The following is a 21,258-nucleotide window of genomic DNA, read 5'->3' as shown; positions in this document are numbered from 1 at the left end:
ATCACCTTATGACCCGGGGCTCTTCCTGGCTACTCTGTTAAAAATAAATAATTAATAATAACACAAGCGCCTATCACCTTATGACCATGGGCGCTTACTGACCTCTTTGTTAAATAAATAATTGTTAATAACAACAGCGCCTTTCACCCGATGATCCGGGACACTTACTAACCACTCTGTTAAATAAATAATTATTAATAACACAAGCGCCTATCACCCGATAACCCGGGGCACTTACTGGCTACTCTGTTAAATAAATAATTATTAATTACACAAGTAATTATCATCTAATGACCCGAAGGTGCTTACTGGCCACTTTCTTAAATAAATAATTATTAATAACACAAGTTCCGATTACCTAATGACACGGAGCGGTTACTGGCCACTCTGTTTAATGAATAATTATTAATAACACAAGCGCCTATCACCTGATAACCCGAAGAACTCACTGGCCACTCTGTTAAATAAATAATGAATCATAACACAAGCGCCTATCACCCAATGACCTAAAGGCGCTTACTGGCCATTTTGTTGAATAAATAATTATTAATAACACAAGCGCCTATCACCCCATAACTCAGGGCGCTTACTGTCTGTCCTGTTAAATTAATAATTATTAATAACACAAGCGCCTATCACCTAATGACACGGGGCGCTTACTGGCCCCTCTGTTAAATAAATAATTATTAATAACACAAGCGCCTATCACCCGATAACCCAGGGCACTTACTGGCCACTCTGTTAAATAAATAATTATTAATTACACAAGTGATTAACACCTCACGACACGAAGCGCTTTCTGGCCACTCTGTAAAACGAATAATTATTAATAACACAAGCGCCTATCACCTCATGACCCAGGGCGCTAAATGGCCACTCTGTTAAATAAATAATGAATCATAACACAAGCGCCTATCACCCAATGACCTAAAGGCGCTTACTGGCCATTTTGTTGAATAAATAGTTATTAATATCACAAGTGCCTATCACCTAAGGACACGGGGCGCTTACTGGCCACTCTGTAAAAAAAATAATTATTAGAAACACAAGCGCCTATCACCTTATGACCCGGGGCTCTTACTGGCTACTCTGTTAAAAATAAATAATTAATAATAACACAAGCGCCTATCACCTTATGACCATGGGCGCTTACTGACCACTCTGTTAAATAAATAATTGTTAATAACAACAGCGCCTTTCACCCGATGATCTGGGACACTTACTAACCACTCTGTTAAATAAATAATTATTAATAACACAAGCGCCTATCACCCGGTAACCCGGGGCACTTACTGGCTACTCTGTTAAATAAATAATTATTAAATACACAAGTAATTATCACCTAATGACCCGAAGGCGCTTACTGGCCTTTCTGTTGAATAAATAATTATTAATAACACAAGTTCCGATTACCTAATGACACGGAGCGGTTACTGGCCACTCTGTTAAATGAATAATTATTAATAACACAAGCGCCTATCACCTGATAACCCGGGGAACTCACTGGCCACTCTGTTAAATAAATAATGAATCATAACACAAGCGCCTATCACCCAATGACCTAAAGGCGCTTACTGGCCATTTTGTTGAATAAATAATTATTAATAACACAAGCGCCTAAAACCCCATAACTTAGGGCGCTTACTGTCCGTCCTGTTGAATTAATAATTATTAATAACACAAGCGCCTATCACCTAATGACACGGGGCGCTTACTGGCCCCTCTGTTAAATAAATAATTATTAATAATACAAGCGCCCATCACCCGATAACCCAGGGCACTTACTGGCCACTATATTAAATAAATAATTATTAATGAAACAAGTGCCTATCACCTAATGTTACAAGGCGCTCACTGGCTACTCTGAAAGATAAATAATTATTAATAACACAAGTGCCTATCACCTCATGACCCAGGGTGCTTATTGACCACTCTGTTAAATAAATAATTATTTATAACACAAGCTCCTATCACCGAATGACCAAGAGCGCTCACTGGCCACTATGTAAAATTAATAATTATCAATAACACAAGCGCCTATCACCTCATGAACCAAGGCGCTAAATGGCCACTCTGTTAAATAAATATTTGATTATAACACAAGTGCCTATCACTTAATGACACGGGGCACTTACTGGCCACTCTCTAAAATGAACAATTATTAATAACACAAGCGCCTATCACCTCATGACCCAGGGCACTTACTGGCCACTCTGTTAAATAAATAATTATTAATAACACAAGCGCCTATTACCCGATAACCTGGGGCACTTACTAATCACTATGTTAAATAAATAATTATTAATAACACAAGCGCCTATCACCCGATAACCCGGGGCACTCACTGGCTACTCTGTTGAATAAATAATTATTAATTACACAAGTAATTATCCCCTAATGACCCGAAGGCGTTTACTTGCCACTTTGTTAAATAAATAATTATAAATAACACAAAATCCGATTACCTAATGACACGGAGCGCTTACTGGCCACTCTGTTAAATAAATAATTATTAATAACACAAATGCCTATCACCCGATAACCCGGGGCACTTACTGGCTACTCTGTTAAATAAATAATTATTAATTACACAAGTAAATATCACCTTATGACCCAAAGGCGCTTACTGGCCACTTTGTTAAATAAATAATTATTAATAACACAAGTTTTGATTACCTAATGACACGGAGCGCTTACTAGCCACTTTGTCAAATAAATAATTATTAATAACACAAGCGCCTATCACCCGATAACCCGGGGCACTTACTGGCTACTCTGTTAAATAAATAATTATTAATTACACAAGTAAATATCACCTTATGACCCAAAGGCGCTTACTGGCCACTTTGTTAAATAAATAATGAATAATAACACAAGCGCCTATTACCTCATGACCCAGGGCTCTTACTGGCTACTCTGTTAAATGAATGATTATACATAACACAAGCGCCTATAACCTCATGACCATGGGCGCTTACTGACCACGCTGTTGAAAAAATAATTGTTACTAACAACAGCGCCTATCACTCGATAACCCGGGGCACTTACTGGCCACTCTGTTAAATAAATAATTATTAATTACACAAGTAATTATCACCTAATGACCCGAAGGCGCTTACTGACCACTCTGTTAAATTATTAATTATTAATAACACAAGCCACTATCACCTCATAACCCGAGGCGCTTACTGGGCACTCTGTTAAATAAATAATTATTAATAACACAAGCGCCTATCACCCAATGACCCAGAGCGCTTACTAGCCGCCCTGTTAAATAAATAATGGATAATAACACAAGCACCTATCACCGAATGACCAAAAGGCGCTTACTGGCCACTCTGTTAAATAAATAATTATTAATAATACAAGCGCCCATCAACCGATAAACCAGGGCCCTTACTGGCCACTATGTTAAATAAATAATTATTAATTAAACAAGTGCCTATCACCTAATGTCACAAGGCGCTCACTGGCTACTCTATTAATAAATAATTAATAATAACGCAAGCGCCTTTCGACTCATGACCATGGGCGCTTACTGACCACTCTGTTAAATAAATAATTGTTAATAACAACAGCGCCTATCACTCGATAATCCGGGGCACTTACTGGCCACTCTGTTAAATAAATAATTATTAATTACACAAGTAATTATCACCTAATGACCCGAAGGCGCTTACTGACCACTCTGTTAAATTATTAATTATTAATAACACAAGCCACTATCACCTCATAACCCGAGGCGCTTACTGGGCACTCTGTTAAATAAATAATTATTAATAACACAAGCGCCTATCACCCAATAACCCAGGGCGCTTACTGGCCACCCTGTTAAATAAATAATTATAAATAACACAAGTGATTATCACCTAATGACACGAAGCGCTTTCTGGCCACTCTGTAAAACAAATAATTATTAATAACACAAGCGCCTATCACCTCATGACCCGGGGCTCTTACTGGCTCCTCTGTTAAATAAATGATTATTATTAACACAAGCGCCTATCACCTCATGACCATGGGCGCTTACTAACCACTCTGTTAAAAAAATAATTGTTACTAACAACAGCGCCTATCACCCGATGACCCAGGACACTTACTAACTATTCTGTTGAATGAATAATTATTAATAACACAAGCCTCTATCACCTTATAACCCGAGGCGCTTACTGGCCACTCTGTTAAATAAATAATTATTAATGACACAAGTTCCGATTACCTAATGACACGGAGCGCTTACTGGCCACTCTGTTAAATAAATAATTATTTATAACACAAGCGCCTATCACCCGATAACTTGAGGAACTTACTGGCCATTTTGTTGAATAAATAGTTATTAATAACACAAGTGCCTATTACCTAATGACAAGGGGCGCTTACTGGCCACTCTGTTAAATAAATAATTATTAATAATACAAGCGCCCACCACCCGATAACCCAGGGCACTTACCGGCCACTATGTTGAATAAATAATTATTAATTAAAAAAGTGCCTATCACCTAATGTCTTAAGGTGCTTACTGGCTACACTGAAAAATAAATAATTATTAATAACACAAGCGTCTATCACCTCATAACCCGAGGCGCTTACTGACCACTCTGTTAAATTATTAATTATTAATAACACAAGCGCCTATCACCCGATAACCCGAGGAACTTACTGGCCACTCTGTTGAATAAATAATTATTAATAACACAAGCGCCTATCACCCAATGACCCAGGGCGCTTACTGGCCACTCTGTTAAATAAATAATTATTAATTACACAAGTGATCAACACCTCATGACACGAAGCGCTTTCTGGCCACTCTGTAAAACGAATAATTATTAATAACACAAGCGCCTATCACCCGATAACTTGAGGAACTTACTGGCCATTTTGTTGAATAAATAGTTATTAATAACACAAGTGCCTATTACCTTATGACCATGGGCGCTTACTGACCACTCTGTTAAATAAATAATTGTTAATAACAACAGCGCCTTTCACCCGATGATCTGGGACACTTACTAACCACTCTGTTAAATAAATAATTATTAATAACACAAGCGCCTATCACCCGGTAACCCGGGGCACTTACTGGCTACTCTGTTAAATAAATAATTATTAATTACACAAGTAATTATCACCTAATGACCCGAAGGCGCTTACTGGCCTTTCTGTTGAATAAATAATTATTAATAACACAAGTTCCGATTACCTAATGACACGGAGCGGTTACTGGCCACTCTGTTAAATGAATAATTATTAATAACACAAGCGCCTATCACCTGATAACCCGGGGAACTCACTGGCCACTCTGTTAAATAGATAATGAATCATAACACAAGCGCCTATCACCCAATGACCTAAAGGCGCTTACTGGCCATTTTAATGAATAAATAATTATTAATAACACAAGCGCCTATCACCCCATAACTTAGGGCGCTTACTGTCCGTCCTGTTGAATTAATAATTATTATTAACACAAGCGCCTATCACCTAATGACACGGGGCGCTTACTGGCTCCTCTGTTAAATAAATAATTATTAATAATACAAGCGCCCATCACCCGATAACCCAGGGCACTTACTGGCCACTATATTAAATAAATAATTATCAATAAAACAAGTGCCTATCACCTAATGTTACAAGGCGCTAAATGGCCACTCTGTTAAATAAATATTTGATTATAACACAAGTGCCTATCACTTAATGACACGGGGCACTTACTGGCCACTCTCTAAAATGAACAATTATTAATAACACAAGCGCCTATCACCTCATGACCCAGGGCACTTACTGGCCACTCTGTTAAATAAATAATTATTAATAACACAAGCGCCTATTACCCGATAACCTGGGGCACTTACTAATCACTATGTTAAATAAATAATTATTAATAACACAAGCGCCTATCACCCGATAACCCGGGGCACTTACTGGCTACTCTGTTGAATAAATAATTATTAATTACACAAGTAATTATCCCCTAATGACCCGAAGGCGTTTACTTGCCACTTTGTTAAATAAATAGTTATAAATAACACAAGTTCCGATTACCTAATGACACGGAGCGCTTACTGGCCACTCTGTTAAATAAATAATTATTAATAACACAAATGCCTATCACCCGATAACCCGGGGCACTTACTGGCTACTCTGTTAAATAAATAATTATTAATTACACAAGTAAATATCACCTTATGACCCAAAGGCGCTTACTGGCCACTTTATTAAATAAATAATTATTAATAACACAAGTTTCGATTACCTAATGACACGGAGCGCTTACTAGCCACTTTGTCAAATAAATAATTATTAATAACACAAGCGCCTATCACCCGATAACCCGGGGCACTTACTGGCTACTCTGTTAAATAAATAATTATTAATTACACAAGTAAATATCACCTTATGACCCAAAGGCGCTTACTGGCCACTTTGTTAAATAAATAATGAATAATAACACAAGCGCCTATTACCTCATGACCCAGGGCTCTTACTGGCTACTCTGTTAAATGAATGATTATACATAACACAAGCGCCTATAACCTCATGACCATGGGCGCTTACTGACCACGCTGTTGAAAAAATAATTGTTACTATCAACAGCGCCTATCACCCGATGACCCAGGACACTTACTAACTACTCTGTTAAATAAATAATTATGAATAACACAAGCCTCTATCACCTCATAACCCGAGGCGCTTACTGGCCACTCTGTTGAATAAATAATTATTAATAACACAAGCACCTATCACCCAATGACCCAGGGCGCTTACTGGCCACCCTGTTAAATTAATAATTATAAATAACACAAGTGATTATCACCTAATGACACGCAGCGCTTTCTGGCCACTCTGTAAAACAAATAATTATTAATAACACAAGCGCCTATCACCTCATGACCCGGGGCTCTTACTGGCTACTCTGTTAAAAATGTATAATTAATAATAACACAAGCGCCTATCACCTTATGACCAAGGGCGCTTACTGACCACTCTGTTGAATACATAATTGTTAATAACAACAGCGCCTATCACTCGATGACCCAGGACACTTACTAACTACTCTCTTGAATAAATAATTATTAATAACACAAGCATCTATCACCTCATAACCCGAGGCGCTTACTGGCCACTCAGTTAAATTATTAATTATTAATAACACAAGCCTCTATAACCTCATAACCCGAGGCGCTTACTGGCCACTCTGTTAAATTATTAATTATTAATAACACAAGCGCCTATCACCCAATGACCCAGAGCGCTTACTAGCCGCCCTGTTAAATAAATAATGGATAATAACACAAGCACTTATCACCGAATGACCAAAAGGCGCTTACTGGCCACTCTGTTAAATAAATAATTATTAATAATACAAGTGCCCATCAACCGATAAACCAGGGCCCTTACTGGCCACTATGTTAAATAAATAATCATTAATTAAACAAGTGCCTATCACCTAATGTCACAAGGCGCTCACTGGCTACTCTATTAATAAATAATTAATAATAACGCAAGCGCCTTTCGACTCATGACCATGGGCGCTTACTGACCACTCTGTTAAATAAATAATTGTTAATAACAACAGCGCCTATCACTCGATAACCCGGGGCACTTACTAGCCACTCTGTTAAATAAATAATTATTAATTACACAAGTAATTATCACCTAATGACCCGAAGGCGCTTACTGACCACTCTGTTAAATTATTAATTATTAATAACACAAGCCACTATCACCTCATAACCCGAGGCGCTTACTGGGCACTCTGTTAAATAAATAATTATTAATAACACAAGCGCCTATCACCCAATAACCCAGGGCGCTTACTGGCCACCCTGTTAAATGAATAATTATAAATAACACAAGTGATTATCACCTAATGACACGAAGCGCTTTCTGGCCACTCTGTAAAACAAATAATTATTAATAACACAAGCGCCTATCACCTCATGACCCGGGGCTCTTACTGGCTCCTCTGTTAAATAAATGATTATTATTAACACAAGCGCCTATCACCTCATGACCATGGGCGCTTACTAACCACTCTGTTAAAAAAATAATTGTTACTAACAACAGCGCCTATCACCCGATGACCCAGGGCACTTACTAACTACTCTGTTGAATAAATAATTATTAATAACACAAGCCTCTATCACCTTATAACCCGAGGCGCTTACTGGCCACTCTGTTAAATAAATAATTATTAATGACACAAGTTCCGATTACCTAATGACACGGAGCGCTTACTGGCCACTCTGTTAAATAAATAATTATTTATAACACAAGCGCCTATCACCCGATAACTTGAGGAACTTACTGGCCATTTTGTTGAATAAATAGTTATTAATAACACAAGTGCCTATTACCTAATGACAAGGGGCGCTTACTGGCCACTCTGTTGAATAAATAATTATTAATAATACAAGCGCCCATCACCCGATAACCCAGGGCACTTACCGGCCACTATGTTGAATAAATAATTATTAATTAAAAAAGTGCCTATCACCTAATGTCTTAAGGTGCTTACTGGCTACACTGAAAAATAAATAATTATTAATAACACAAGCGTCTATCACCTCATAACCCGAGGCGCTTACTGACCACTCTGTTAAATTATTAATTATTAATAACACAAGCGCCTATCACCCGATAACCCGAGGAACTTACTGGCCACTCTGTTGAATAAATAATTATTAATAACACAAGCGCCTATCACCCAATGACCCAGGGCGCTTACTGGCCACTCTGTTAAATAAATAATTATTAATTACACAAGTGATCAACACCTCATGACACGAAGCGCTTTCTGGCCACTCTGTAAAACGAATAATTATTAATAACACAAGCGCCTATTACCTCATGACCCGGGGCTCTTAGTGGCTACTCTGTTAAATAAATAATTATAAATAACACAAGCGCCTATCACCTCATGACGATGGGCGCTTACTGACCACTCTGTTAAAAAAATAATTGTTACTAACATTACTGCCTATCACCTGATGACCCAGGACACTTACTTACTACTCTGTTTAATAAATAATTATTAATAACACAAGCCTCTATCACCTCATAACCCGAGGCGCTTACTGGCCACTCTGTTGAATAAATAATTATTAATAACACAAGCGCCTATCACCTAATGACCCAGGGCGCTTACTGGCTACCCTGTTAATTTAATAATTATAAATAACACAAGTGATTATCACCTAATGACACGCAGCGCTTTCTAGCCACTCTGTAAAACAAATAATTATTAATAATACAAGCGCCTATCACCTCATGACCCGGGGAACTCACTGGCCACTCTGTTAAATAAATAATGAATAATAACACAAGCGCCTATCACCCAATTACCTAAAGGCGCTTACTGGCCATTTTGTTAAATAAATAGTTATAATTAACACAAGGGCCTATCACTTAATGACACCTGGCGCTTACTGGCCACTCTGTTAAATAAAAAATTATTAATAATACAAGCGCCCATCACCCGATAACCAAGGGCACTTACTGGCCACTATGTTGAATAAATAATTATTAATAACACAAGCCTCTATCACCTCATAACCCGAGGCGCTTACTGGGCATTCTGTTGAATAAATAATTATTATTAACACAAGCGCCTATTACCCAATAACCCGGGGCACTTACTGGCCACTTTGTTAAATAAATAATTATTAATTACACAAGTGAACAACACCTCATGACACGAAGCGCTTTCTGGCCACTCTGTGAAACGAATAATTATTAATAACACAAGCGCCTATCACCTCATGACCCGGGGCTCTTAGTGGCTACTCTGTTAAATAAATAATTATAAATAACACAAGCGCCTACCCTCATGACGATGGGCGCTTACTGACCACTCTGTTGAAAAAATAATTGTTACTAACAACAGCGCCTATCACCCGATGACCCAGGACACTTACTTACTACTCTGTTAAATAAATAATTATTAATAACACAAGCCTCTATCACCTCATAACCCGATGCGCTTACTAGCCTCTCTGTTGAATAAATAATTATTAATAACACAAGCGCCCATCACCCAATGACCCAGGGCGCTTACTGGCCACCCTGTTAATTTAATAATTATAAATAACACAAGTGATTATCACCTAATGACACGCAGCGCTTTTTAGCCACTCTGTAAAACAAATAATTATTAATAATACAAGCGCCTATCACCTCATGACCCGGGGCCCTTACTGGAATCTCTGTTAAAAATGAATAATTAATAATAACACAAGCGCCTATCAGCTTATGACCATAAGCGCTTACTGACCACTCTGTTAAATAAATGATTGTTAATAACACAAGTTCCGTTTACCTAATGACACGGAGCGCTTACTGGCCACTCTGTTAAATAAATAATTATTAATTAAACAAGTGCCTATCACCTAATGTCACAAGGCGCTTACTGGCTACGCTGAAAAATAATTAATTATTAATAACACAAGCGTCTATCACCTCATAACCCGAGGCGCTAACTCGCCACTCTGTTGAATAAATAACTATTAATAACACAAGCGCCTATCGACCAATGACCCAGGGCGCTTACTGGCCACCCTGTTGAATTGATAATTATAAATAACACAAGTGATTATCACCTATTGACACGCAGCGCTTTCTGGCCACTCTGTGAAACAAATAATTATTAATAACACAAGCGCCTATCACCTTATGACCCGGGGCTCTTACTGGCTACTCTGTTAAAAATGAATAATTAATAATAACACAAGCGCCTATCACCTTATGACCATGGGTTCTTACTGACCACTCTGTTAAATAAATAATTGTTAATAACAACAGCGCCTATCAACCGATAACCCGGGGCACTTACTGGCCACTCTATTAAATAAATAATTATTAATTACATAAGTAATTATCCACCTAATAACCCGAAGGCGCTTTCTGGCCACTCTGTTAAATAAATAATTATTAATAACACAAGTTCCGATTACCTAATGACACGGAGCGCTTACTGGCCACTCTGTTAAATAAATAATAAATAATAACACAAGCGCCTATCACCCAATGACCCAAAGGCGCTTACTGGCCATTTTGTTGAATAAATAGTTATTAATAACACAAGTGCCTATCACCTAATGACACGGGGCGCTTACTGGCCACTCTATTAAATAAATAATTATTAATAATACAAGCGCCCATCATCCGATAACCCCGGGGCACTTACTGGCCACTATGTTGAATAAATAATTATTAATTAAACAAGTGCCTATCACCTAATGTCACAAGGCGCTTACTGGCTACTCTGAAAAACAAATAATTATTAATAACACAAGCGTCTATCACCTCATAACCCGAGAGACTTACTGACCACTCTGTTGAATTATTAATTATTAATAACACAAGCGCCTATCACCCGATGACCCAGGGCGCTTACTAGCCACCCTGTTAAATAAATAATGGATAATAACACAAGCGCCTATCACCGAATGACCCAAAGGCGCTTACTGGCCATTTTGTTGAATAAATAGTTATTAATAACACAAGTGCCTATCACCTAATGACACGGGGCGCTTACTGGCCACTCTGTTAAATAAATAATTATTAATTAAACAAGTGCCTATCACCTAATGTCACCAGGCGCTCCCTAGCTACTCTGAAAAATAAATAATTATTATTAACACAAGCGCCTATCACCTTATGACCCAGGGCGCTTATTGGCCACTCTGTTAAATAAATAATTATTTATAACACAAGCTCCTATCACCGAATGACCCGGAGCGCTTAGTGGCCAATATGTAAAATGAATAATTATTAATAACACAAGCGCCTACCACCTCATGACCCAGGGCGCTAAATGGCCACTTTGTTAAATAAATATTTAATTATAACACAAGTGCCTATCACCTAATGACACGAAGCTCTTACTGGCCACTCTTTAAAATGAATAATTATTAATAACACAAGCGCCTTTCACCTCATGACACAGGGCGCTTACTGGCTACTCTGTAAAATAAATAATTATTAATAACACAAGTGCCTATCACCTAATGACACGGGGCGCTGACTGGCCACTCTGTTAAATAAATAATTATTAATAACACAAGCGCCTATTCTCTGATAACCCGGGGCACTTACTGGCAACTCTGTCAAATAAATAATTATTAATTACACAAGTGATTAACACCTTATGACACGAAGCGCTTTCTGGCCACTCTGTAAATCGAATAATTATTAATAACACAAGCGCCTATCACCTTATGACCCGGGGCTCTTACTGGCTACTCTGTTAAAAATGAATAATTAATAATAACACAAGCGCCTATCACCTTATGACCATAAGCGCTTTCTGACCACTCTGTTAAATAAATAATTGTTAATAACAACAGCGCCTTTCACCCGATAACCCGGGACACTTACTGAACACTCTGTTAAATTATTAATTATTAATAACACAAGCGCCTATCATCCATTGACCCAGGGTGCTTACTAGCCACCCTGTTAAATAAATAATGGATAATAACACAAGCGCCTATCACCGAATGACCCAAAGGCGCTTACTGGCCATTTTGTTGAATAAATAGTTTTTAATAACACAAGTGCCTATCACCCAATGACACGGTGCACTTACTGGCCACTATGTTAAATGAATAATTATTAATTAAACAAGTGCCTATCACCTAATGTCACAAGGCGCTCCCTGGCTACTCTGAAAAATAAATAATTATTTTTAACACAAGCTCCTATCACCGAATGACCCGGAGCGCTTACTGGCCACTATGTAAAATGAATAATTATTAATAACACAAGCGCCTATCACCTCATGACATAGGGCGCTAAATGGCCACTCTGTTAAATAAATATTTAATTATAACACAAGTGCCTATTACCTAATGACACGGGGCACTTACTGGCCACTCTCTAAAATGAATAATTATTAATAACACAAGCGCCTATCACCTCATGACCCAGGACACTTACTGGCTACTCTGTAAAATGAATAATTATTAATAACACAAGTGCCTATCACCTAATGACACGGGGCGCTTACTGGCCACTCTGTTAAATAAATAATTATTAATAAGACAAACGCCTATCACCCGATAACCCAGGGTACTTACTGGCCACTCTGTTAAATAAATAATTATTAATTACACAAGTGATTAACACCTCATGACACGAAGCGCTTTCTGCCCACTCTGTAAAACGAATAATTATTAATAACACAAGCGCCTATCACCTCATGACCCGGGGCTCTTACTGGCTACTCTGTTAAATGAATAATTATTAATAACACAAGTGCCTATCACCCGATAACCCGAGGCACTTACTGGCCACTCTGTTAAATAAATAATTATTAATTACACAAGTGATTAACACCTCATGACACGAAGCGCTTTCTGGCCACTCTGTAAAACGAATAATTATTAATAACACAAGCGCCTATCACCTCATGACGTAAGTGCTTACTGACCACTCTGTTGAAAAAATGATTGTTACTAACAACAGCACCTATCACCCGATGACCCAGGACACTTACTAACTACTCGGTTAAATAAATAATTATTAATAACGCAAGCCTCTATCACCTCATAACCTAAAGCGCTTACTGGCCACTCTGTTGAATCAATAATTATTAATAACACAAGCGCCTATCACCCAATGACCCAGGGCGCTTACTGGCCTTCCTGTTAGATTAATAATTATAAATAACACAAGTGATTATCACCTAATGACACGCAGCGCTTTCTGGCCACTCTGTAAAACAAATAAATAATAATAACACAAGCGCCTATCACCTTATGACCATAAGCGCTTTCTGACTACTCTGTTAAATAAATAATTGTTAATAACAACAGCGCCTTTCACCCGATAACCCGGGACACTTACTGACCACTCTGTTAAATTATTAATTATTAATAACACAAGCGCCTTTCATCTATTGACCCAGGGTGCTTACTAGCCACCCTGTTAAATAAATAATGGATAATAACACAAGCTCCTATCACCGAATGACCCAAAGGCGCTTACTGGCCATTTTGTTGAATAAATAGTTATTAATAACACAAGTGCCTATCACCTAATGACACAGTGCACTTACTGCCCACTATGTTAAATAAATAATTATTAATTAAACAAGTGCCTATCACCTAATGTTAAAAGGCGCTCCCTGGCTACTCTGAAAAATAAATAATTATTTATAACACAAGCTCCTATCACCGAATGACCCGGAGCGCTTACTGGCCACTATGTAAAATGAATAATTATTAATAACACAAGCGCCTATCACCTCATGACATAGGGCGCTAAATGGCCACTCTGTTAAATAAATATTTAATTATAACACAAGTGCCTATCACCTAATGACACGGGGCACTTACTGGCCACTCTCTAAAATGAATAATTACTAATAACACAAGCGCCTATCACCTCATGACCCAGGACGCTTACTGGCTACTCTGTAAAATGAATAATTATTAATAACACAAGTGCCTATCACCTAATGACACGGGGCGCTTACTGGCCACTCTGTTAAATAAATAATTATTAATAACACAAGCGCCTATCACCCAATAACCCAGGGCACTTACTGGCCACTCTGTTAAATAAATAATTATTAATTACACAAGTGATTAACACCTCATGACACAAAGCGCTTTCTGGCCACTCTGTAAAACGAATAATTATTAATAACACAAGCGCCTATCACCTCATGACCCAGGGCGCTAAATGGCCACTCTGTTAAATAAATATTTAATTATAACACAAGTGCCTATCACCTAATGACACGGGGCACTTACTGGCCACTCTCTAAAATGAATAATTATTAATAACACAAGCGCCTATCACCCGATAACACGGGGCACTTACTGGCCACTTTGTTAAATAAATTATCATTAATTACACAAGTGATTAACACCTCATGACACGAAGCGCTTTCTGGCCACTCTGTAAAACGAATAATTATTAATAACACCAGCGCCTATCACCTCATGACCCGGGGCTCTTACTGGCTACTCTGTTAAATGAATAATTATTAATAACACAAGCGCCTATCACCCGATAACCCGGGGCACTTACTGGCCACTCTGTTAAATAAATAATTATTAATTACACAAGTGATTAACACCTCATGACACGAAGCGCTTTCTGGCCACTCTGTAAAACGAATAATTATTAATAACACAAGCGTCTATCACCTCATGACCCGGGGCTCTTACTGGCTTCTCTGTTAAATGAATAATTATAAATAACACAAGCGCCTATCACCTCATGACGATGGGCGCTTACTGACCACTCTGTTGAATGAATAATTGTTAATAACAACAGCGCCTTTCACCCGATGAGCCGGGACACTTACTAACCACTCTGTTAAATAAATAATTATTAATAACACAAGCCTCTATCACCCAATGACCTAAAGGCGCTTACTGGCCATTTTTTTGAATAAATAGTTATTAATATCACAAGTGCCTATCACCTAATGACACGGGGCGCTTACTGGCCACTCTGTCAAATAAATAATTATTAATAACTCAAGCGTCTATCACCTCATAACCCAAGGCTCTTACTGGCTTCTCTGTTAAATGAATAATTATAAATAACACAAGCGCCTATCACCTCATGACGTAAGTGCTTACTGACCACTCTGTTGAAAAAATAATTGTTATTCACAACAGCACCTATCACCCGATGACCCAGGACACTTACTAACTACTCGGTTAAATAAATAATTAATAATAACGCAAGCCTCTATCACCTCATAACCCAAGGCTCTTACTGGCTTCTCTGTTAAATGAATAATTTTAAATAACACAAGCGCCTATCACCTCATGACGTAAGCGCTTACTGGCCACTCTGTTGAATCAATAATTATTAATAACACAAGCGCCTATCACCCAATGACCCAGGGCGCTTACTGGCCTTCCTGTTGAATTAATAATTATAAATAACACAAGTGATTATCACCTAATGACACGCAGCGCTTTCTGGCCACTTTGTAAAACAAATAATTATTAATAACACAAGCGCCTATCACCTTATGACCCGGGGCTCTTACTGGCTACTCTGTTAAAAATAAATAATTAATAATAACACAAGCGCCTATCACCTTATGACCATGGGCGCTTACTGACCTCTTTGTTAAATAAATAATTGTTAATAACAACAGCGCCTTTCACCCGATGATCCGGGACACTTACTAACCACTCTGTTAAATGAATAATTATCAATAACACAAGCGCCTATCACCTGATAACCCGAAGAACTCACTGGCCACTCTGTTAAATAAATAATGAATCATAACACAAGCGCCTATCACCCAATGACCTAAAGGCGCTTACTGGCCATTTTGTTGAATAAATAATTATTAATAACACAAGCGCCTATCACCCCATAACTCAGGGCGCTTACTGTCCGTCCTGTTAAATTAATAATTATTAATAACACAAGCGCCTATCACCTAATGACACGGGGCGCTTACTGGCCCCTCTGTTAAATAAATAATTATTAATAACACAAGCGCCTATCACCCGATAACTCAGGGCACTTACTGGCCACTCTGTTAAATAAATAATTATTAATTACACAAGTGATTAACACCTCACGACACGAAGCGCTTTCTGGCCACTCTGTAAAACAAATAATTATTAATAACACAAGCGCCTATCACCTCATGACCCAGGGCGCTAAATGGCCACTCTGTTAAATAAATAATGAATCATAACACAAGCGCCTATCACCCAATGACCTAAAGGCGCTTACTGGCCATTTTGTTGAATAAATAGTTATTAATATCACAAGTGCCTATCACCTAATGACACGGGGCGCTTACTGGCCACTCTGTTAAATAAATAATTATTAATAACACAAGCGTCTATCACCTCATAACCCAAGGCTCTTACTGGCTTCTCTGTTAAATGAATAATTATAAATAACACAAGCGCCTATCACCTCATGACGTAAGTGCTTACTGACCACTCTGTTGAAAAAATAATTGTTACTCACAACAGCACCTATCACCCGATGACCCAGGACACTTACTAACTACTCGGTTAAATAAATAATTATTAATAACGCAAGCCTCTATCACCTCATAACCTAAAGCGCTTACTGGCCACTCTGTTTAATCAATAATTATTAATAACACAAGCGCCTATCACCCAATGACCCAGGGCGCTTACTGGCCTTCCTGTTAAATTAATAATTATAAATAACACAAGTGATTATCACCTAATGACACGCAGCGCTTTCTGGCCACTCTGTAAAACAAATAATTATTAATAACACAAGCGCCTATCACCTTATGACCCGGGGCTCTTACTGGCTACTCTGTTAAAAATGAATAATTAATAATAACACAAGCGCCTATCACCTTATGACCATGGGCGCTTACTGACCACTCTGTTAAATAAATAATTGTTAATAACAACAGCGCCTTTCACCCGATGATCTGGGACACTTACTAACCACTCTGTTAAATAAATAATTATTAATAACACAAGCGCCTATCACCCGGTAACCCGGGGCACTTACTGGCTACTCTGTTAAATAAATAATTATTAATTACACAAGTAATTATCACCTAATGACCCGAAGGCGCTTACTGGCCTTTCTGTTGAATAAATAATTATTAATAACACAAGTTCCGATTACCTAATGACACGGAGCGGTTACTGGCCACTCTGTTAAATGAATAATTATTAATAACACAAGCGCCTATCACCTGATAACCCGGGGAACTCACTGGCCACTCTGTTAAATAGATAATGAATCATAACACAAGCGCCTATCACCCAATGACCTAAAGGCGCTTACTGGCCATTTTGTTGAATAAATAATTATTAATAACACAAGCGCCTATCACCCTATAACTTAGGGCGCTTACTGTCCGTCCTGTTGAATTAATAATTATTAATAACACAAGGGCCTATCACCTAATGACACGGGGCGCTTACTGGCCCCTCTGTTAAATAAATAATTATTAATAATACAAGCGCCCATCACCCGATAACCCAGGGCACTTACTGGCCACTATATCAAATAAATAGTTATTAATGAAACAAGTGCCTATCACCTAATGTTACAAGGCGCTCACTGGCTACTCTGAAAGATAAATAATTATTAATAACACAAGTGCCTATCACCTCATGACCCAGGGTGCTTATTGACCACTCTGTTAAATAAATAATTATTTATAACACAAGCTCCTATCACCGAATGACCAAGAGCGCTCACTGGCCACTATGTAAAATAAATAATTATCAATAACACAAGCGCCTATCACCTCATGACCCAAGGCGCTTAATGGCCACTCTGTTAAATAAATATTTGATTATAACACAAGTGCCTATCACTTAATGACACGGGGCACTTACTGGCCACTCTCTAAAATGAACAATTATTAATAACACAAGCGCCTATCACCTCATGACCCAGGGCACTTACTGGCCACTCTGTTAAATAAATAATTATTAATAACACAAGCGCCTATTACCCGATAACCTGGGGCACTTACTAATCACTATGTTAAATAAATAATTATTAATAACACAAGCGCCTATCACCCGATAACCCAAGGCACTTACTGGCTACTCTGTTGAATAAATAATTATTAATTACACAAGTAAATATCACCTTATGACCCAAAGGCGCTTACTGGCCACTTTGTTAAATAAATAATTATTAATAACACAAGTTTCGATTACCTAATGACACGGAGCGCTTACTGGCCACTCTGTTAAATAAATAATTATTAATAACACAAATGCCTATCACCCGATAACCCGGGGCACTTACTGGCTACTCTGTTAAATAAATAATTATTAATTACACAAGTAAATATCACCTTATGACCCAAAGGCGCTTACTGGCCACTTTGTTAAATAAATAATTATTAATAACACAAGTTTCGATTACCTAATGACACGGAGCGCTTACTAGCCACTTTGTCTAATAAATAATTATTAATAACACAAGCGCCTATCACCCGATAACCCGGGGCACTTACTGGCTACTCTGTTAAATAAATAATTATTAATTACACAAGTAAATATCACCTTATGACCCAAAGGCGCTTACTGGCCACTTTGTTAAATAAATAATGAATAATAACACAAGCGCCTATTACCTCATGACCCAGGGCTCTTACTGGCTACTCTGTTAAATGAATGATTATACATAACACAAACGCCTATAACCTCATGACCATGGGCGCTTACTGACCACGCTGTTGAAAAAATAATTGTTACTAACAACAGCGCCTATCACCCGATGACCCAGGACACTTACTAACTACTCTGTTAAATAAATAATTATGAATAACACAAGCCTCTATCACCTCATAACCCGAGGCGCTTACTGGCCACTCTGTTGAATAAATAATTATTAATAACACAAGCACCTATCACCCAATGACCCAGGGCGCTTACTGGCCACCCTGTTGAATTAATAATTATAAATAACACAAGTGATTATCACCTAATGACACGCAGCGCTTTTTGGCCACTCTGTAAAACAAATAATTATTAATAACACAAGCGCCTATCACCTCATGACCCGGGGCTCTTACTGGCTACTCTGTTAAAAATGTATAATTAATAATAACACAAGCGCCTATCACCTTATGACCAAGGGCGCTTACTGACCACTCTGTTGAATACATAATTGTTAATAACAACAGCGCCTATCACCCGATGACCCAGGACACTTACTAACTACTCTCTTAAATAAATAATTATTAATAACACAAGCCTCTATCACCTCATAACCCGAGGCGCTTACTGGCCACTCAGTTAAATTATTAATTATTAATAACACAAGCCTCTATCACCTCATAACCCGAGGCGCTTACTGGCCACTCTGTTAAATTATTAATTATTAATAACACAAGCGCCTATCACCCAATGACCCAGAGCGCTTACTAGCCGCCCTGTTAAATAAATAATGGATAATAACACGAGCACCTATCACCGAATGACCAAAAGGCGCTTACTGGCCACTCTGTTAAATAAATAATTATTAATAATACAAGCGCCCATCAACCGATAAACCAGGGCCCTTACTGGCCACTATGTTAAATAAATAATTATTAATTAAACAAGTGCCTATCACCTAATGTCACAAGGCGCTCACTGGCTACTCTATTAATAAATAATTAATAATAACGCAAGCGCCTTTCGACTCATGACCATGGGCGCTTACTGACCACTCTGTTAAATAAATAATTGTTAATAACAACAGCGCCTATCACTCGATAACCCAGGGCACTCACTGGCCACTCTGTTAGATAAATAATTATTAATTACACAAGTAATTATCACCTAATGACCCGAAGGCGCTTACTGGCCTTTCTGTTGAATAAATAATTATTAATAACACAAGTTCCGATTACCTAATGACACGGAGCGGTTACTGGCCACTCTGTTAAATGAATAATTATTAATAACACAAGCGCCTATCACCTGATAACCCGGGGAACTCACTGGCCACTCTGTTAAATAGATAATGAATCATAACACAAGCGCCTATCACCCAATGACCTAAAGGCGCTTACTGGCCATTTTGTTGAATAAATAATTATTAATAACACAAGCGCCTATCACCCCATAACTTAGGGCGCTTACTGTCCGTCCTGTTGAATTAATAATTATTAATAACACAAGGGCCTATCACCTAATGACACGGGGCGCTTACTGGCCCCTCTGTTAAATAAATAATTATTAATAATACAAGCGCCCATCACCCGATAACCCAGGGCACTTACTGGCCACTATATCAAATAAATAGTTATTAATGAAACAAGTGCCTATCACCTAATGTTACAAGGCGCTCACTGGCTACTCTGAAAGATAAATAATTATTAATAACACAAGTGCCTATCACCTCATGACCCAGGGTGCTTATTGACCACTCTGTTAAATAAATAATTATTTATAACACAAGCTCCTATCACCGAATGACCAAGAGCGCTTACTGGCCACTATGTAAAATAAATAATTATCAATAACACAAGCGCCTATCACCTCATGACCCAAGGCGCTTAATGGCCACTCTGTTAAATAAATATTTGATTATAACACAAGTGCCTATCACTTAATGACACGGGGCACTTACTGGCCACTCTCTAAAATGAACAATTATTAATAACACAAGCGCCTATCACCTCATGACCCAGGGCACTTACTGGCCACTCTGTTAAATAAATAATTATTAATAACACAAGCGCCTATTACCCGATAACCTGGGGCACTTACTAATCACTATGTTAAATAAATAATTATTAATAACACAAGCGCCTAT

Source organism: Copidosoma floridanum, unplaced genomic scaffold, assembly GCF_036245765.1.
Source record: "Copidosoma floridanum isolate Cflo_tuat_1 unplaced genomic scaffold, Cflo_Japanese_pri ptg000040l, whole genome shotgun sequence".
Taxonomy (NCBI): Eukaryota; Metazoa; Arthropoda; class Insecta; order Hymenoptera; family Encyrtidae; genus Copidosoma; species Copidosoma floridanum.
Note: the sequence above shows the minus strand (reverse complement) of the source record.